Source organism: Orcinus orca, chromosome 4, assembly GCF_937001465.1.
Source record: "Orcinus orca chromosome 4, mOrcOrc1.1, whole genome shotgun sequence".
Lineage (NCBI taxonomy): Eukaryota > Metazoa > Chordata > Mammalia > Artiodactyla > Delphinidae > Orcinus > Orcinus orca.
Window position 1 is genome coordinate 2981568 of NC_064562.1, and position 22606 is coordinate 3004173.

The window sequence follows — 22606 nt, forward strand, 5'->3', positions numbered from 1 at the left end:
AACAGGACAGTGTGTTGTTTTGGAATTGAAGGTGGGAGCCCATGAACAAGGAAGGGGAGGAAAGAACAGAAAACAGTCCAGGACTCAGGCTGGAGGTGAGCTCAGTCACATGGGCTGGGAGGCGCCCATCAGACCATCAACCAGTAACTCACTGCCAATAAGGGGCTGCTGGTGGTAGAAACCGAATGGGACTTAGGAGTAAAAGTGATGAAAGGAAGGAGAAGCAATAAGTAACATAATTTTGTAAACAAAGTTGGCCACAGAGAGGAGAGGAGAAAAAAGACAGAGTAATAGCTCAGGGAAAGAAAAAAAAAGACATTTTCAAAGTTTTGTTTAGGGATCTAGAAATAGACACAGAAAACAAACCTATGGTCAACAAAGGAGAAAGGGGGAGGGATAAACTAGGAGAATGGGATTCACATACACACTACTACATATAAAATAGATAAACATCAAGGACCTACTGTGTAGCACAGGGAATTACACTCAATATTTTATAATAACCTATAAGGGAAAAGAATCTGAAAATGAATAGATATGTACACATCTATGTATGTATAACCGAATCACTGTGCTGTACGCCTGAAACTAACACAACATTGTAAACCAACTATACTTCAATAAAAAAAGAAGAAAAAAATTAATGGTATTTTATAATAAAAAAGATTTATTTCCTAAAAAGAGGGGGGAATCTAACATTTTTTATATGATGAATGAAAATAATGAGTAGGTACGGTTATAAGGGAAATTACATAAGCTTGAGAGTTAATGAACCTTGGCTTGAATCTTTGCTCTGTCCATCGCTTGCTGTGTAGACTTTACATTTTGCTAAAACATTTTGAGCTTCAGTTTTCTATTATGTAAATGCAGGCAATAATTTCTACTTTGCAGTCTGATATTTTGAGGTAAGTAAAATTATGCTGGTAAATTACCTAGCAGAATGCCTGACACATAATGGGGAGTTCAGTAAATTATTTTGCTATTTTTGTTAATAACTGTAACAATTATTTTTATATACTCATTAGTTAATACTAATGTAGGTTACTTTTTATTGAACCAAACTCTCAGAAGACTTCAGGTTTGAAGAGGTCAGGAGCTCACAAAAAGCACAGAACTGTAAGAGATTTTACTTATTGTGACCTTGAACCATTGGGGTACAGGGTGACTGTCTTGGTGAAGGGAAAGCAGGGTGAATATTTCTGAATGAAGTTTTCTGAAAAAGAGTGTGGCATCATCTAAAGCAAGCTTACTTCTCTTAATTTTAGTTTTCATAAAGAATGTATTTCATAAAAATGTTATTGGGATAAAAAAGATGTTCTGGATTATCATAATGGAAGCACTCTGTATCTTTGGTCTAGAATATATTAATCAATTTCTCGTGAGTAGCAGTGTGCTTTAGAAAAATCCTTCTCAAAATCTCACAAATTTGTGAAGAAGCTCTCAGTGAGACACCGTGAGCTCCTTGATCCTTACAAGGAAAGGAGAAAATCCATTATATGCATTTCCTGATCTATTTACAAATCATTCTTGGACCACAGAAATAGCACAGCCATGAATTCATCATTTTAAGGAAATTCCCTACTTTGTTTCCTTTGCTTGAATGTTACATATGTTTGTTCCACAGCGCGGAGCTTATAAATTCTTATGATTCCTTATTTGGAATTATCCTTCTGAGTCAAAACCAGACCATAAATTCTGTAATGATACAGACTAAACATGAGCAACATGCTTCCACCACTCTGACCAGAAGAAAAATGTTCTCTCTTGGTGTGGTCACCTCGGAGAAGATAAATATCCTAACACAGAACCAGGCAGAAACCTGAAGCTTTTCTTCGTCTTTATTCTTAAACTTTGGATTGAATTCAATGTCAAGTTGATAAATAAGGGTGTTTTATCTTTTATTATAGTCATTTTATCTCTATTGTAAAATCATTTTCATTTGTAGGACTCTGTTATGATAAAGAGGACTTTTTCTTCTGTCTTCCCATCTACTCCGTAAAGAAAACAAATATTCAAGGAAGCATGTCATAAAAAGTGCTTGTGTGTGGTCTGGGGCCTGCTTAACGTAGAATCAAAGGGCTCTGTGGGACTTTAAGAGACTGTTCAGTTCATTCCACAACCTCCAGACAAGACTTCACCTGAACTCCCACGGACAGACGAGTTTACAGTGTCTGGGTCCGGCGTTGGAATAGCTACCCTGACCAGCTGCCAGGGAGTTTATTCTCAGGGTTAAGTCTCACTAAGATACATCTCTGAACCATGAAATCCACAGTCTCATGCTGGGCCTCAAATGGAGGGCGTCTGGATATTTAAAGCTTGCTCTGAATAATTTTTAATAATAAAATAAAATTAATAATTTTTAACACTCCCATCTTTGAAATATTAATCATACTGAATCCAACTGAAATGTTGGATAATCGCTTTAAATGCTTTAAATGCAGAACACTCAAGAATGAAAATGTGTATAAGAGTAGAGTGACCACCTAGAGGGGTGGGATAGCGAGGGTGGGAAGGAGATGCAAGAGGGAGGGGATATGGGGATATATGTATATGTATAGCTGATTCACTCTGTTATACAGCAGAAACTGACACACCATTGTAAAGCAATTATACTCCAATAAAGATGTTAAAAAAAAAAACAGTAGAGAAGGAAAGTCCCAGTTTCTGTGTGTGTTTGTGTCTGTGTGTGTGTGTGTGCACATGCGTGCTCCCTTGGGAGTGAGGAAGTGGGCGTGTGAGAAAAGACCAAAAGCAGAGTACCTAAGTGTAGGAATAATAGTCTAAAGGTATTTTTTTTTGTAAAATCATGATTTATAAAACTTTATGTTGAAGGGAAGAGATATTCACATTTCAGAGGCAGGATAGCTACTCTTTGCAAGCTGATAAGATAGACGTTGATAAATAGATCACAAGGAAACACAGCCATCCTTAAAAGTATGTATTTGGGGTTCACTTCCAGTGATTAGCAGGTAGAAAACTTGTTTTGCAGTTTCACTATTAAAACGTAGAGGTGTCCTCCTTAGCAGAACACAAGTGCCCTGTAGCCTACTTGTTTATTAAGTTGTGCTAAGAACCTGGCCAGGTAAGCAAAGGTGACCAAGGGGCCTCACCGGCCCCTTTGAAGTCTTACTGACTGAGATGCATTACCAGCCAAACTTCAAAGACCTCTGCCTTGGCATTTTGTGATCCAATCACCCTATTCACTGCAATTTATAGGCTGAGGAAGTTAAATCCAGAGTGATCTAGGTGCTCCCAATTTTGTTTTGCAAATGAAATTAAAAGTTCAAAGTACCCAGCTGCCTGTAAAGTGAGTTGGCAAAGTTGGGAGAAAGCTGTGGTAATTTGCTTTGAAGTTTGTTTTGTTTGCCAGTGCATCTTAGAGACTTGAATTTAATGCGTAAGTTGCTTAGTATTCTAATTTATTTATTTATTTTTAGGGCAATACAGTCTGGGTCAAAAACAGAGTTTATATTGGACTACATTCTTTACAAAGAGCTGGATGGGATTATATTAACTTAACCCCCTAAATATAGTCACACACATACCCGCCTCTCACACACACACACACACATACCCATAACTTGATATATTTGAATCCTAGAAGTGAGTTGAATTTCTCAATTTTGACCACCCTGTGTGTAAGGTTTTTTTTTTTTTATATTTAAGAGACTGAGATTTATTTTTTGATTTGAATTTTACTTTATTTATTTATTTTTATACAGCAGGTTCTTATTAGTGTGTAAGCTCGTGAGATTCACTGTCGTCCTAACCATCCATCACTCAGGGTTGGCTACCCATCCTAAAAAGATTTAGGGAAGGAACGTCAGAAGTTGCATTTTCACGACGTTAGAAGGAACAAGAATTATAAAATCAGATTCCAGGAAATAAATAATCCAGCACAGTAAGTACAATCTAATGGGCCCCATTTGATCAAAAATGATAGTAGAAAGAGTTTCGTTTTTGTAGTAGAATTAGACTCTTAAACCGGAAAGCGATCTCAGAGTTGGAGCTTATGACACTTTTCAAAGAGAAGGATCACATAAATATTGGAAGTGTCTGATTAAAAGTGGGTCTACAAATGATGCTGATGTTTTATTTTCTGGAGGGGTGGTGGAAAAAAACCAACACTAACCTGGCTTTGCTTTTAACATAAACACTTTATAAGGCACGTGAAATGTGAGACAGACCCTAGAGGCATTGTATTAAAGCACATTAAGCAATTCTTTGTTTCACTGGGGAATGTGTGTCTTTTCCTTCGGCCCATCTGTCTGCCATGGAAGGAGGGCTTATGCTTTTCTATTGCTGCCTCTGCTTTTTTTTTTTTTTTAACAACCCCGGAGTATAATTTCTTTACCATGCTGTGTAAGTTTCTGCAGTATAACAAAGTGAATCTGCTATACGTATATATATATATATCCCCTCCCTCTTGTGTCTCCCTCCCACCCTCCCTATACCACCCATCTAGGTGCTCACAGAGCACCAGCTGATCTCCCTGTGCTATGCAGCTGCTTCCCACTAGCTATTTTACATTTAGTAGTGTACATATGTCAGTGCCACTCTCTCAGTTCTTCACAGCTTACACTTCCCCCTCCCCGTGTCCTCAAGTCCATTCTCTGTGTCTGCATCTTTGTCCCCGTCCTGCCCCTAGGTGCATTAGTATCATTTTTCCCCCTAGATTCCGTATACATGAGTTAGCATACAGTATTTGTTTTTCTCTTTCTGACTTACTTCACTCTGTATGACAGACTCTAGGTCCATCCAACTCACTACAAATAGCTCAATTTCCTTCTTTTTTATGGCTGAGTAATATTCCATTGTATATATGTGCCACATCTTCTTTATCCATTCATCTGTCGATGGACACTTAGGTTGCTTCCATGACCTGGCTATTGTAAATAGAGCTGCAATGAACATTGTGGTACATGACTCTTTTTGAATTATGGTTTTCTCAGGGTATATGCCCAGTAGTGGGATTGCTGGGTCATATGGTAGTTCTATTTTTAGTTTTAAGGGACCTCCATAATGTTCTCCATGGTGGCTGTATCAGTTTACATTCCCATCAACAGTGCAAGAGGGTTCCGTTTTCTCCACACCCTCTCCAGCATTTATTGTTTGTAGATTTTTTGATGATGACCATTCCGCCTGGTGTGAGGTGAAACCTCATTGTAGTTTTGATTTGCATTTCTCTAATGATTAGTGATGTTGAGCATCCTTTCAGGTGTTTGTTGGCAATCTGTATATCTTCTTTGGGAAAATGTCTATTTAGAGCTTCTGCCCATTTTTGTATTGGGTTGTTTGTTATTTTGATATTGAGCTTCATGAGCTGCTTGTATATTTTGGAGATGAATCCTTTGTCAGTTGCTTCATTTGAAAATATTTTCTCCCATTCTGAGGGTTGTCTTTTCGTCTTGTTTATGGTTTCCTTTGCTGTGTAAAAGCTTTTACGTTTCATTAGGTCCCATTTGTTTATTTTTATTTCCATTTCTCTAGGAGGTGGGTCATAAAGGATCTTGCTGTGATTTATGTCATAGAGTGTTCTGCCTATGTTTTCCTCTAAGAGTTTTATAGTGTTTGGCCTTACATTTAGGTCTTTAATCCATTCGGAGTTCATTTTTGTGTATGGTATTAGGGAGTGTTCTAATTTCTTTCTTTTACTTGTACCTCTCCAGTTTTGCCAGCACCACTTATTGAAGATGGTGTCTTCTCTCCATTGTATATTCTTGCCTCCTTTAAGAAAAATAAGGTGATCATATGTGCGTGGGCTCATCTCTGGGCTTTCTATCCTGTTCCATTGATCTATATTTCTGTTTTTGTGCTAGTACCATACTATCTTGATGACTGTAGCTTTGTAATATAGTCTGCTTCCTTAGTTAGCCAGCATTTTGAAAAAGCAAAGAGGCAAAAACATAAACCCAAGCAGTAACAACAAAAGTCCACGCTCCAAAACAGGCTGCCTCAGATCATTAGCTGTCTTTATTTTCCCCAAACACGTAATGGTTGCTAACTAGCATGGAAGTGACTAGAGATGACTGTTTGTTGGTGGAAAGAGTGGTGTTTAAGGGGGGTAGATTGGCTGGAAATATCCTGTGAGCCCACCTGGCAGTGGATAGGTAAGTGTGAGGATACAGTGAGCTAGGAAGCACAGACCACTCAAAATGACACTCAGGTTTTAGGACACCATTATCCTGCTTCTACCACCTAGCTCTCCTTGAGAAAAAAAAAGAAAAGTTAAATTCTGCCATTAGCCTATTTTTAGAGCAGTCTTGGTAAAACTTTTGTGCTATCATAGCAGCTGAAAGTGCAGAGAGCTGAGCTTCCCTGAGCTTGCATAAGAGGTTGGATGACTGTTTTATTGCCACTTAATGATAAATATTTATGTCTGATAGACTTTGATCTGAAACTTCTTTCATTATAACATGAAGTTGGAATGGGCAAAAAACAAAAACAAAACCCGCCCAAGTAACTGAAAGTTCACAATATTTTTATAAAACAACAGAATAATTCTGATAAAAAAAATTGACACAGGTGATAACAATATCCCATGTAGTCTGCAACATGGTCCCAGGATCCGATCCCTGGACTGGCTTCTATAGGATCATTATGCCTCTTTGAAGGGGGTCCTCTGTATTTATCGTGGATCACGTCCTGGGAAATCGCTCGTAAATCCGTAGTAGCCTGGATTTAGGAATGATGACGCCCACCAGGTGGTAAGAGCCTGTCACTGACTTCTCAAGTCCCCTGCTCTCCTGAAGCAGCCTGTGGGTCAGTGTCCTTTGGTAGAAGTTTCAGGATTAGAGCTTCTGGGAGAGTTATTTGCTGGGGCAATTGCTGTGTTAAGGCAGGGCCTTGACACGCATAAAACTTCTCCTTAAAACTGCAACTCGGGCTTCCGTGGTGGCGCAGTGGTTGAGAGTCCGCCTGCCGATGCAGGGGACGCGGGTTCGGGCCCCGGTCCGGGAAGATCCCACATGCCGTGGAGCAGCTAGGCCCGTGAGCCATGGCCGCTGAGCCTGCGCGTCCGGAGCCTGTGCTCCGCAACGGGAAAGGCCACAACAGTGAGAGGCCCACGTACCGCAAAAACAAAACAAAACAAAACAAACTCTGCAACTCGTCAGAAGATGGCTGTGTCAGAGTAATCTCTTTCTTCCCTTCGGGGCTGTCGTATGACCTGGCGTTTAGGTTCAGCGGAAGCAAATGTACCTCCTGTCGGCAAGAGAAGCAGCGGAGCAAAGAGTCGCCTCAGTCACAAGAGTCCTTCCTCCTCACCCTCTTTTGACTTCCTTCCTTCCCTCCCTCTGAGCTTTGGAATCGGTATGATTCCCCAGCTCCGTAAGGGGTACAGGCCACCGCATGCTGCCGGCAAGGGGATTTAGAGCTGATGCCTGACACACCCGAATCCCGCAGAATTCACCCCCGCTCCAGACTGCAGGGCCGTTGCTGCCACAGACCATAGGCTCAGCCCTAGAGGATGAAACCTGTGCGCCTCATTTCAGAGGGAAATTTTTCAAGTCTTTTTAGGGGGAAGAAGGGGAGAAAAGAAGTATGACTGAATTTCACTAGGGTTCTCACTGTTAAGTGACAGCAACCTAAACAATATTGTCACTCACTATTCTTTTACTTGCGTTCAAATATCCACAACACCCAGGTCACATCTATTGACTCATTAATGAGAATGATCATAGGCCTTCAAGGACTGTCAGGTCATCCCTCCAAAGTGTAAAACTTTGTTTTTAAAGTCTTCTTTAAATTGGTCAGAACACTTGGATAGTGTTTTATTCTTCAATCTTATATGAATAAAGAATTATTGTATCAGCATATAAAGGACCAGAGAATTTCCTTGAGAGGGAAAAGTATACCAGGCAAAATAGACTTTTTATTGTACTGTTTGGATAACAATTGATGATCAGTGAGTTATTCCCCAAACTATAGACCCATGGCTTTGCACTTGGAAAACTGGGCACCCATTTCAAATCATAGATAAATTTCATTGCAGGGTTTTGTCAATGAGGCATGAAACACGTAACCCTATTAGTAGCACTGAGATACCAGAGCCTAGCGCTCACAGAAGAGGTCCTCTCAGTATAACTAATTAACGCACATACAAAGTGGTTTACTTTTGCGACCAACTTGCTGGTGACACCTGGGTCTGCAGGCGTACGTCACACTGATTAGGAAGGCCCTTTTTCTCCCCTCTTCGTACTACACATTATCAGTTGTCACTTGTTGATGGACTCCTGATAAACTCAGTTTTACTCAGAGTGAATGATGCCCTTGGATCCTTCTAATCCAGTTTTTATCAGAACGTGTTTGTCTTAACAGTAGGAAGCTGTGGGGTGCTGTGATTTAGGACATATATGTTGCCCTTTTATATACTGGGGGAAAATTTTTGTTTCTACCCAGAAGAATAATAACAAACCAAATGGAACAAAAATTTCCCCTTGGGCTTCACTGACTTCTCAAGTCCCCTGCTCTCCTGAAGCAGCCTGTGGGTCAGTGTCCTTTGGTAGAAGTTTCAGGATTAGAGCTTCTGGGAGAGTTATTTGCTGGGGCAATTGCTGTGTTAAGGCAGGGCCTTGACACGCATAAAACTTCTCCTTAAAACTCTGCAACTCGGACTTCCGTGGTGGCGCAGTGGTTGAGAGTCCGCTTGCCGATGCAGGTTCATGCCCCGGTCCGGGAAGATCCCACGTGCCGCAGAGCGGCTGGGCCCGTGAGCCGTGGCCGCTGAGCCTGCGCGTAGAGCCTGTGCTCTGCAACGGGAGAGGCCACAGCAGTGAGAGGCCCACGTACCGCAAAAAAAAAAAAAAAAAACTAAACTAAAAATAGAACTACCCTACGACCCAGCAATCCCACCCCTGGGCATATACCCTGAGAAAACCGTAATTCAAAAAGAGTCATGTACCACAGAGTTCATTGCAGCTCTATTTGCAATAGCCAGGACATGGAAGCAACCTAAATGCCCATCGACAGATGAATGGATAAAGGAGATGTGGCACATATATACAATGGAATATTACTCAGCCATAAAAAGAAACGAAATTGAGTTATTTGTAGTGTAGTCAGTTCTCACTGAACTGATACTGTCACATCATTATGGATACGGTTCTTTTTGCTACTGAGTGCCCTTTATATGTGCCTGTTTAAGATAGATTATGTTGCTTAACAAACAAACCGAAATCTTGGGGTTAAAAAATGACAAGCATTTATTTCTGGGACTTATACCTTAGAAACAGTCCCTATGTGGAACATGCTGAGTTTGCAAGACAGAGAAAAGAGAGATGGTAGAACCATGCAATGCCTCTTAAAGCTTCTTTTCAGAAACGGTGTGAAAAATTTCGTGTACATTTCATTGTCAAAAACAAGTCACAGAACAAAGCTTGGTGTCCATGGGGTGGGGAACCATTTGTTTGGTCTTATCTCGTTTGTGTACTGTTTTAAACCTTGGTTCTTAAAACATTTTTGACAATACTGTGAACTATGCAATATCTGTTCCGTAAAATGGTGCTCTGCAAGAGTTAATTTCTGTTGGTTTCAACTTGATTGACGAATACCTCTAACAGACAGGGACTAAGCCCCAACTCAGGTGCTCTGACTATGCAAACAGGAGCAGAGAACGGACCTATAATGAGGAGGAGAGTACAAGCTGGTAGAATCACTGCCAGAAAAATGTTTCCCTATCCTTCAGCATAGCATAGTGGTTAAGAACTGGACTTTGCAGCCATAATGATTTTGTTAGGATCTCAACTTTTGTGTTTATTATCCCTATGACCTTTGGCAAACTATTGAACCGAGTCCCAGTTTCCTTGACTGCAGAAATGGAACAATGCACCCACTTCCAAGGGCTGTTGTAGGGATTAAAAGGATTAATATGTGGACATAGAATAGTGTGTGAACTATAATAAATGCTTAATTAAAAAAAAATCTTCTAACAAACAAAAGCCCAGGACCAGATGGCTTCATAGGCGAATTCTATCAAATATTTAGGGAAGAGGTAAAACTCATTCTTTGCAAATTCTTCCAAAAACTTGCAGGGGAAGGAACACTCCCAAGCTCATTCTGTGAAGCCACCATCACCCTGACACCAAAAACAGACAAAGATGTCACAAAATAAGAAAACTACAGGCCAATATCACTGCTGAACATAGATGCAGAAATCCTCAACAAAACACTAGCAAACAGAATCCACCAGCATATTAAAAGGATTATACACCCTGATCAAGTGTTTATCCCAGGAACGCAAGGATTTTTCAACATATGCAAATCAATCAATATGATACACCATATTAACAAATTAAAGAATAAAAACCATATGATCATCTCAATAGATGCAGGAAAAGTTTTTGACAAAATTCAACACCTATTTATAATAAAAACTCTCCAGAAAGTGGCCATAGAGGGAACCTACCTCAACATAAAAAAGACCATATATGACAAACCCACAGCAAACATTATTCTCAATGGTGAAAAACTGAAAACATTTCCTCTAAGATCAGGAACAAGACAAGGATGTCCACTCTCACCACTATTATTCAACATAGTTTTGGAAGTTCTAGCCACGGCAATCCGAGAAGAAAAAGAAATACAAGTTGGAGAAGAAGATGTAAAACTGTCACTGGTTGCACATGACATGATACTATACATAGAGAATCCTAAAGATGCTACCAGAAAACTCCTAGAACTAATTGATGAATTTGGCAAAGTTTCAGAGTACAAAATTAATGCACAGAAACTTCTTGCATTCTATACACTAGTAACGAAAGATCAGAAGGAGAAATTAAAGAAATAATCCCATTTACCACTGCAACAGAAAGAATAAAATACCTAGGAAAAAAACCTACCTGAGGAGGTAAAAGACCTATACTCAGAAAACTATAAGACACTGATGAAAGAAATCAAAAATGACACAAACAGACGGAGAGATTTACCATGCTCCTGGATTGGAAGAATCAATATTGTGAAAATGACTATACTACCCAAAGCAATCTACAGATTCAATGCAATCCCTATCAAACTACCAATGGCATTTTTTACAGAATTAGGAAATTTTTTTTCACAATTTGTATGGAAACACGAAAGACCGCACACAGTCAAAGCAATCTTGACATAAATCACAGCAACATCTTTTTTGACCCACCTGCTAGAGTAATGAAAATAAAAACAAAAATAAACAAATGGGATCTAATTAAACTTAAAAGTTTTTGCACAGCAAAGAAAACCAGCAAGGAGACAAAAAGACAACCCCCAGAAGGGGAGGAAATATTTGCAAATGAAGCAACTGACAGAGGATTTCTCTAACATTTACAAGCAACTCATGCAGCTCAATATCAAAAAACAAACAACCCAATCCAAAAATGGGCAGAAGACCTAAATAGACATTTCTCCAAAGAACACATACAGATGGCCAAGAGGCAAGTGAAATGATGATCAACATCACTCGTTAGTGAAATGCAAATCAAAACTTCAATGAGGTATCACCTCACACTGGTCAGAATGGCCATCATCAAAAAATCTACAAGCAATAAGTGCTGGAGAGGATGTGGAGAAAAGGGAATCCTCTTGCACTGTTGGTGGGAATGTAAATTGATACAGCCACTATGGAGAACAGTATGGAGGTCCTAAAAAAACTAAAAATAGAACTACCATACAACCCAGCAATCCCACTACTGGGCATATACCCTGAGAAAACCATAATTCAAAAAGAGTCATGTACCACAGTGTTCATTGCAGCTCTATTTACAATAGCCAGGTCATGGAAGCAAGCTAAGTGTCTATCGACAGATGAATGGATAAAGAAGATGTGGCACATATATACAATGGAATATTACTCAGCCATAAAAAGGAACGAAATTGGGTCATTTGTAGAGATGTGGATGGACCTAGAGTCTGTCATACAGAGTGAAGTAAGTCAGAAAGAGAAAAGCAAATATCTTATATTAACGTGTATACATGGAATCTAGAAAAATTGTACAGATGAACCTATTTGCAGAGCAGGAGTAGAAAGACAGAGATAGAGAATGGACGTGTGGACACGGGGGGTGGGGGACATTTTCCCCAAACTTCACTCTAATTCCCTTTTCCATTGACTGATAAATATATTTCTCCGTTAAACACATTTGTAACAGAAAATGCCAACTCAGGGTGAATGGCAGGCAGAATTGGTTGTTCCACTTCTCATATACGTAGACTTTTTCTCTGACCACCGTCCAGTGGCTGGAGGGGACACATGATCTAAGTCTGGTGAGTCAACCGTGTGTGAGAATAATTTCTGGAAGGTTTTAAAGAGGGATGCACTTATGAACTATATTGACTGAATTTCAAGGGTTAAATCCACTTTTCATTCCTGGGTTAATCCATACTTGATGGTGAGATATTAACATCTTTCTCTGCTGCTGGATTTGATTTTCTAGAAATTTAAAGTGTTTTTGCCTTTGTGTTCATGAGAGGTAATGGTCTGTAGTTTTCTTGTGATATCTTCATCAGTATTGGTATCAGAGTATGCTCATCTTATAAAACACACTGGAAATTGTTTGCTCCAAATCCTTGTTTTCCAGAATGAAGATCAGTTTTATTTCTTTTCTACGTTCAATAGAATTCACTTTTAAAACAACTCGTGACTGGAATTTTGTTTATGAGAAGGTTTTCCACAAGGAATTCAATTTTTTCATATGTATACCACCATTTGGATGTTCTATTTCATCTTCTGTCAGCTTGAATAAATTGTGGTTTTTAAAGAAAGCTGTTTATTTCATCTAGATTGTTGGACTTATTAGTGTAAAACTATTCATATTACATATTTGAGATGTCATGTTTAAATTTTATTATATGAATGTTAAAATTATATTGAGGTACACAGATGTACATGTGAATATACTTTAAACATTTGACAAAAAATATGATTGACAAAGAGTTAATATTTTTCTTATCTTAATACGAGTTCTTAAAACTTCATACAGAAAATGTTGGAAAAATGGGCCTAGCACATAAACAGAAAAATCACAGAAAGAAATAAAAATAGCCAACATATATAAAAAATAAAATATTTTTGTATGCAATACAGTAAAAATGTAAACAATAATGGACTATCAATTTTTCTTTTAAATTGCCAAATGTAAAATAGATAGCTGGGGGAAGCAGTCGCAAAACACAGGGAGATCAGCTCAGTGCTTTGTGACCAGCTAGAGAGGTGGAATAGGGAGGGTGGGAGGGAGGGAGACGCAAGAGGGAAGAGATATGGGGATATATGTATATGTATAACTGACTCATTTTGTTATAAAGCAGAAACTAACACACCATTGTAAAGCAATTATACTCCAATAAAAATGTTAAAAATAAAATAAATTGCCTTCATTTTAATAATAACACTCAGTGAGGACGCAGTGACATACACACTTATTTACTGTTTGGTTTGGTAGCCTTTAGGAAGAATTTGGCTCTATGATTTGAAAACCTTAAAACAGTCATGCCTTTGACCTTGTAATTCTATTTTAAGGAATCAATACGGAAATATAATTAGGGACTTGAACAAAAAATCATGTTGAAGGTTGTCCATCATAATAATGTTTATAGTAGCAAATATTTGAAAGCAATCAAAATGAGAACAGAATTATATAATATTTTAATGTTGGTAGGATATTGTATTAGGATACCAATAATAAGGCTTTGGGAAAATATTTAATGGCATACTTTAAATATAATTTCAAATAAAAATAAGCAGAATTAAAGCTGAATTGAGGGTATGACCTTAGTAGTTTCAATGATTAATATTTTGATAACAAAACATACTTTTTTTGTGAATCTAAAGTCTTCATATATTTTGTAATCTATGGCATTAAATACTCATACCAATCAAGATTTAGCTATTTAGGTTGACTGTTTTAAAATCAGTTGACTCGTTGGAGAGATTCTTTTGGAACTGAGTACATAGATGGGGAACTTACTGAATTTGTAATGGCAGAAAGGTGTTTCTGATTCTTTTGGTTTTATATACTAGAGCTTGCAATATTGAAGTGATTCTAATGATCTCACTTCTACATGGAATCTAAAAACAGAACGAGACAAACAAAAATATCTAAGCTGATAGATACGGAGGATAGATTATAGATGGGTGGTCATTGAGTGGGAGGGGTATGCAAAATGGGTGAAGATGGTCAAAAGTATAAACTTCCAGTTATAAAATAAATAAGTCCTGGGGATGTAACGTACAGCGTGGCAACTGCAGTTAATAGTACTGACTTGCATATTTAAAAGTTGCTAAGACAGTAGGTCTTAGTTCTCAACACGAGAAAAAAATGTTATAACTATGTATGGTGATGTATGTTAACTAGACTTATTGTGGTGATCATTTCACAGTATTTACAAGCATCAAGTGGCATTGTACACTTGAAATTAATATAAGGCTCTATGTCAGTTATACCTCAATTTAGAAATAAATAAATAATGATTCTACCACATTCACCTTGGAATTACATGGGGCTGCAGGAAGCTATGAAGCTGCATATAATGTGTAGAATTTTATTGGGAGAGAAGTGTGTTCGAATCAACAACAGAGTTAAATGACTGCATTATTTGTTGAGACTTGAGACTGTTTCTTGCCCATGATGGGCTAGCGGTCTGTCTGCATGATGGCTGGACTACATTAAGTTGTTCACTTTGAAGCACTGTTCTTTTTTATTGAAGTGTAGTTGGTTAACAATGTTGTGTTAGTTTCTGCTGTACAGCAAAGTGATTCAGTTATATATATAAATGTATATATATACTTTTTTCATATTCTTTTCCATATGGTTTATTACAGGATATTGAGTAGAGTTCCCTGTGCTATATAGGAGGTCCTTGTTGTTCACCTATTTTATATATAGTAGTGTGTATTTGTTAATCCCAAACTCCTAATTTAACCCTCCCTCATCTCCTTTCCCCTTTGGTACTGTAAGTTTGTTCTCTATGTTTGTGAGTCTGTTTCTGTTTTGTAAATAAAGTCATTTGGGTTGTATTTTAGATTCCACATATAAGTGATATCATATGGTATTTGTCTTTCTCTGTCTGACTTACCTCATTTAGTATTAGAATCTCTACGTCCATCCATGTTGTGAAAATGGCATTATTTCTTTTTTATGGCTGAGTAATATTCCATCATCTGTATGTATCACATCTTCTTTATTCATTTATCTGTCGATTGACATTTAGGTTATGAAGCACTATTCTTAATGCACAGCCAAAAAGACAGACGTACTCAAGCAGATAAAGTTTTTAAAAAATTATTGTCTATGAATGTATTAACGGATTTAAGAGCATTCACAAACAAGAAGTAATTCTCAAACTGTATTTGAAAAGTGTTGGATGATTCCCTAAAAACACTTGTATGTATATCTGTGCACACACACATGTTCTTACACACACACACACATCAGGCTACGTTTTTCTTTCAATATCTTCTGTGAACATCTCTAAGCATTTTTTTTCCTTAACATAGTGAGATTTGGGCATTTAAAGAGGAAGCTCCAGGCTTATAAGAAATAGCTGAGCATTTCATTTCATGTAAGGATGTAATTAAGATACGAGTATCTGGTAATTCTCTTAAGATTAACTTATTGGTATTTTATTTAAAGAACACACAGCTATCATAGTCAGGAGAAGTACATATATTCAAAATATTCTCTGGCTGGTCACTTGAGGAACATTAATGCTGAAAATTGCAAAGTAATTCACTGGTCTATTTTGAGAGAATAAAAAAATCAAGAATAAATATTACTTTCTTTTTATTTCTCAAAATAAAGTTTGCTTATATTTTCTTTCATCGAGTTAAAAGCCCATATATATATATGGCCAATGATAACATGTGGTTAAAATATGAATTATGAGCTCAGATATGAAGCAATAACTGCATGAGATTACTTGGTATATAATCTCTCATCCAAAGATACAAATATGTGAAGGGAAAAAAATGTGTTCTAAAAACAGAAAACTTTAATGCAGGTGCCTGCCATGGGCAAAGTCATATAATAAAGTAGTTGGCATTGATCTATGTTTTCGTAAACCCTGTGGTATTTTGCAGGCTTATTAGCAGAGTGTACTTTGTAAAGTTGCAGGTTTAAATGCATTTCTAAGGGTGAGTACTGCTCACAATGAAGAAATGTGTCCCCTTGCTTTTTCAGCAGTTTTTATAAATGGCTCCCCGTGGGTTTGAAAAAGAAGGCAGCTCTCAGATAAAGCTGACCTTGAGACACTCAGAGGTCCTCCACCACCTGTATAATATCAACGTGAACTGCACTGAAACCTTCAGGATTTGGGTCTTCCTCATTATAAACTAATGGAACAGCCAGAACTGAGCACAGATTGTGGTTGTTAACTACCCCTCCACTGAGAATATGTCATTTCGACCCTAATAGGAATGACAAATAGTAGCACAAAAGCCCTGTAGAATCCAGGCTTCAGTTAAGGGATTTCACTGCCAGACCCAGGACACCACAAAACCCTCCTCTCTGTCTTATTCACTTCAGCCATGACACTTTTTTGTTAGTTATTTTAACACCTACAATTTACCTTTGCTTGTCTTTTGCAATACTTAACATGCAAGCCAAATATTTAGCAAGAGATTGTTTTTATTCCTTTAATAGAATGCTTCCATTTTCTCAATCTGTTTAGGTTATAGCTGTTTTTTAAATTCCCACTACATGTTTCAGGAAAATCATAATCAAAGTAATTTTCATAATCATTGATGATTACCTACACCATCAAAAACAAGCACTTTGAATTTTTAGAGGGCATGAAAGGAAAATGTGAACAAATATATGAACTTAGTAGCTAATAATGCAGTAGTTTATGCAAAGCTACTATTAGAATCATTGTCATACTGGTGGTGGTTGTCTTTATTGAAATAAAGGGCAAAAGATGGTCCATCTATTCATTGCTGCCTTTCTTTTTGTCTTCTTACATTCTTTGATTTTTTAGCCACATGCATTTACCATTTGATTACTGAATACTAGTTAACTAGACGCCACGATGGTGCCTGAGCATTTATTCCCTAATTCCCCACTGCCACCCCCCTACCAGGTGGGCCATTGGTTTTTCAAGACACCAGATCTGTGGCTTGAAGACTCAAGATCATTCCAGTAACATTGTCCCCATGGCCAAGTAGTCCCTGCTGAACTTCCTTCCCACTGAGGCCAGGCACCAAGCCTCTGCTTCCTCACCTCCCATCCTAGGGCAGAGGCTCAGGCCAGTACTGAGTTGTCAGGAGCGGGACAAGACTGAGAGTGCAGCTGGCTGGATGGGTAGACTTTTGTGGAGTGAGAACAAGGAGAACGAAGCGTGAGTCACAACTGAGAGGGATGTGGGCTGTCTCTCTGGGAATGACTGAGCTTAGGAAAGGAAACCAGGACCGTTAAAAAGTCAGGGTCGGAGGCTTCCCTAGTGGCACAGTGGTTAAGAATCCGCCTGCCATGCAGGGGACACGGGTTTGAGTCCTGGTCCGGGAGGATCCCACATGCCGTGGAGCAACTAAGCCCGTGCGCCACAACTACTGAGCCCGCATGCCACAACTACTGAGCCCGCACGCCTAGAGCCCGTGCTCCGCAACAAGAGAAGCCACCACAATGAGAAGCCCGCACACCACAACAAAGAGTAGCCCTGGCTCGCCGCAACTAGAGAAAGCCTGTGTGCAGCAACGAATAAATAAATACATAAATAAATAAAGTAATTCAGGGCCAAGCAGGTAAAAAGTCAGGACTGAGCAGAGATCCCTGTGCTGTTATGTAACAACCTAAATGGGAAAAGAATTTGAAAAAGAATAGATACATGTATATGTATAACTGAATTACTTTGCTGTACACCTGAAACTAACACAACATTGTTAATCAACTATACTCCAATATAAAAAAAGTTGAAGAGAAAAAATACCCATGACTCCTAAAAAACAAAGTCAGGGCCAAAGGTATGCCTGGTGAGCGAAAGCAAGATCCAAAGCAAAACACTGAGAGGGACAGAGAAGGAGATTGAAGACTGGATGCCCGGGAGGAGCCCCAGAGCAGAGGCTTGCGGGCTGAAGGAGCTCTTTTCTGGAGCCTGCCCTGGTGCCTGGGAGCCTTGAGGACCCAGAGTCCTGTTGGCGAGCGGTCCCTCCAGGCCGCCATGCAGGGGTCAAGCCCAATCAGTCTCTGTGATCAAAGTCTCACCTATCATTCTGTTCAATATTTAAAATCCCCCAGCACGCTGGTCTAGTAACAGGGCTTCAGAAGCCAATTTCCTCTTTCAGTTTCTCTGCTCGGAGACTCACTCGTGATGGTGGCATACCATCTTGCCCCCAGCTGTGAATGTCCAAGTCTAACTCTCTTCCATGTGCCCAGACCTCACCCATAGGTTTTTGTTTGTTTGCGATTATGAATTTTGTTCCTGTGATATATGTAAGGACACAGGGCCAGCCTTGCTTCCGTCACTCCTCCTCCAAGACCCTGCAGTCCTGTGACTACCTTCCCAGGGTGTGGAGTGGGTATCTGCTTAACACTCCGACTCCACATACAACCCCACCACATCCACCATCTCATGTCTTTCTCACTGTTGCGATGCCCCAGGCATTCTTCCTATTGACGACTTATGCCATGCTTTCCTTTTTTGTAGCCATCTGAATTTCCGTCACCTGCATAACCTTTGGGCCATATTCCCTTATGTCTGCATATCTGCTCCTGGCTCTTTGGGGCCTAAAACAGAAAGACATTCTCCAGTAAATTCAAGCAAATGAAGATTTATCATAGGACTACACCTGCATAAGCAGCTGGAACTATTGGTTCATAAAGAATCAAAGTATATCCATAAGGACACAGTTATCAATCCAGTCTGTGTGAGCTGCATAATCTTTCTTTGTTCTTCATGTCACCTATCTCTCTCCACACCTTCACCTGCACGCTTGTATTATTTACTCCCACAAAATTTGCATCATATTTCATTTTGGCTTCCTATGGTTCTTCTCTCTCCTCCTCATAACTGTTTTGTTTCAAATCTCTCTTCATGTTGACAAAATTCTGGGTAAGTTTCTCAGTTCAAATACCTGGCCGCTAGATAAGACTGTTCAGCTACATTTCCTGTTGGGTCACAGATCCTAAGTTACTGGTAAGAGGTCCTCGTTCAATCTATCAATTGGTTATGCATGGATCAGATGCTTAACTTTGGACCAACTGGTTGTACAAAGGGAAAGACAGGGTCACAGAAGACAGCGTGGCTGCAGATCCATTGCCTCAACAGGGCATATGGGCAGGGTGGGGACTGCGGCATCTCAAGGATACTGTTTTCCTGGTGGTATTTCTTTCTGTTTCTCTGAACGCCAAGAACTTACAGATGGCCCATTTTCAAACCCTACAACCTCATCTGGTGGAAAGAAACTGACATAATTCATTCTTTTTAGCAATTGGTTTGATCCAGATTATAAAGAAATGCTATGTAGAGAGATCCAGAAAGATTTGTTCTTAGCAATTACTATGTAGATAAAAATGGTTTAAGCCTAGCCATGTCTTTGAAAAGAATTATTCAAACACCAAGAAAATCTAGAGTTATTTGTACGTAATCCATATAGAGTGAACAGCGGCAGGAAGACTGGCTCCTACAATGTTTATCTGCTAAAGATTGTAGATTTGTGTGCTACATAATTAATCATCTTTTAGAAGCCTTTAGATGATTAAGGAGAAATACCTCAGAAGCCAAATTTTCTTCCATTTTACAGATGGAGACTTATGAGACAATCTTTAATGTCCTCATTGAATATGCCAAATATTGTAGTTTGAGCGTCAGAAGGGTTCTCTATAAAATAGAGCTGAGAATAAGCAGAGCGCCATCATTTGGCCAGAAACTTTCCATCTTTTAGCTCTTTATTAAATTTTGAAGAGCAGATAAAATCCTCAAAATTGAGATGAAAACTGCTGTAAGAATAAAGTAATTATTTAAAACATTTAAAAATAGATCAGTTAAAGTAAATATTGTTATAATTTGCACACGCTTTGCACTATTCCCAGGGAATCTATTGTCAATGCTTTTTCACACTACTTATATTTTAAAGAGAAGGTTTTGATGCTGATTCACCCCAAGTGTCAAAGGAATAGCCAAGTGAATAAATAATTTCTCCAGATTCTAAGGGAGCCTCCAAGAAAAAAAAATAAGATTCCCAGGAAATTCCTTTCTATGTAGGGTGGTGACTCAAAGCAAAGGAAGGCATCTATTTAAAATGTTGTTGACTAGCCTTTGTCATTAACCAATGGCCTCATTGAGAAATGCTATAAAAATCGTATCAGATTCAACATTCCCATCATGTCACCATGCTGCCTGGGACATTGTCTGCTATTGTACTACGTGTCCTCCTGGTCAAGCTTAGAAAAAGACCCCCAGATTCTGAATAACTGCCTGACCTACCTCTGTCTCTCTCTTATGACTAGGCTACAGAGAGCCAGAGTTGAGGTCCTCCTGTAGAAACTTGCTGGAGACTCCGGTGTGTGTCTGTGTGCGTTCACCACACTGGCATTGGTGTGTGTACCTGCATCCTCTTCATCTTGACTCACTTGCTATTTACTTTGAGGTTTGCCAGCCAATGCAAACACCTTATGGAACAAGTTGGTAAATAATGAAATAGAATGATGCGCTGCAGTGTGGCGAGAACACAGCTAGCGGCCTGTTCCCGTTCACACTGATGACCAAATCTAGGGGACAGATCGGCGATTGTGGCCCACGGGACCAGGCCCTGGCTGTGTAAACACGGTCTCAATGACACCATGGTTATCAAAACAGTCGAAAATCTGTTTTACTTTCTTAAGATTCTAGAAAGGCCATCAAAGAAGCTCACATCCCAAGTTAGACCTGCCATGTCTGTGTGACTTGCCAAGAACAGCTTCGGGACCCTACAGCCTAAATGCTGCTCACGGGGGATTCAGCTTGACTTTCTGGAAGAACATAGCTGACCAAAAACAGCATGGACCTTCACATCTATTTTTACTTTTTACAATAATTCTTTAAATTCGTGTGAAATTCCTTGTACAACTGGCTTTGAAAACACTCTGAAAAGAGGTTCCACCTAATTAATTCAGAATAATTGACAGAAATGTATTGGAATCTGAAAGAACTAAAAACTATGGACTATATCATGGAAATATAATTATATTATTGCCAAGCGTTTACGGGACCAGAACCCACAAGTCAAATATAGGTTCTATAATATTCTGCTTTACAGAGAAGTTTAAAAACATTTTTTCAGGTTTATGAACAGTCATGGTGAAAATACTTAATGTATTAAAATATCTTATTTTTAGGTGTATGATACAATGTCCCTTTGTTTTTATGGTTTATTTATTTTTATTCCTCTGTCGACAAGCTCTTTAAACCTAACCACAGCCCCGTCTGAATTGCTCCAAAGCTCAAAATTCTTGGAGGTTAAAAATATAATCAACTATATTGTATCATGGAGACTTTTTATGGTCTATTGATTTGAAATATACTGAAAAATGAGTATTTGAATCTCTATCTTTCTAAAAGTTTGCCATGGCATGTGATGTATTATGTTAAATGAGGCTGCGTGGAATTCACTCGTTAGTATTCTACTGTCATATTCAAAACTAGAAATGTTGGCAGCATTCCTAGAAATAAGGCTTCAGGAGAGCAGGTGCATTCATAAGAGGTAGACCAGTGTTTATAGGAAGGTGCACGTACAGGGGTAACTCTTGTTAAAAACGCGTCTGCGTGTTTTTCATGTCACTCTCGCTCAACTGGCTGGGAAACCACACAAAGACTTTTTGTCTCATGCACAGGATCAGACTCAAAATATTTATCAAGTTTTTCCAAAACCATACACATAACTCACTGAACGTCTAGACAGGAATAATTAGTATTTAAAGTAAAGGACAACTTATGATGAATTGTGAACCCTGGTTGATTAAATGCATGTAGATGTTTTGATATTTAAGTTCCATGAAAAACATCAGTTTCCTGAGCTGGTCTCACCCCTAAGATTCTATTTTCACTCAGTCTCACTGAATTGTCTCTCATTTCTGCCAGGCTGAGATCCCACATCTGTCAAGTTACTTTGCTTGCTGTCATCCCCACATGACTTGCTTGCCTCTTCTGTACCATCATATTTCACTGGCTTTAACTGGGATTCTCCTCTGCAGCTCACCCTGCAGGGGTGTTGCCCCTCACTCTGTTCATCTCTGCGTTACATAGATACCTACCGCTTCCAGCCATCGGAAGGCTGCTCAGTACATTCTCTGTGTATGTTTCACAGGTTTGTATTGATAAGTGTCCCTAAATTTAAAAATCAAATTTCTGTGCAAATCCAGAGTGTAATTCATGTAAACTATCATTTTAATTTTATGTACGATCGTTATATTCAAATATTTAATTTCCCCCTATTTATCGGCCCCATAAGTTAAAATGAACGTGAGAAGTATTATGCAAAAAATGTTTCTAGATGAAGGAAGTTCAGGAAGCCTGGGTTAAACCATATTTAAAAAGTTTCCTTTACTGCAGAACATTTCAGAGTTTTTATGCCCTGCAATACAGATCTCCTTTAAGTAGGGCTACAGAACACAGTATTTTCTAAAGCTACGTAACCATGAAAATTATATTTAAAACCTGTTTTGTA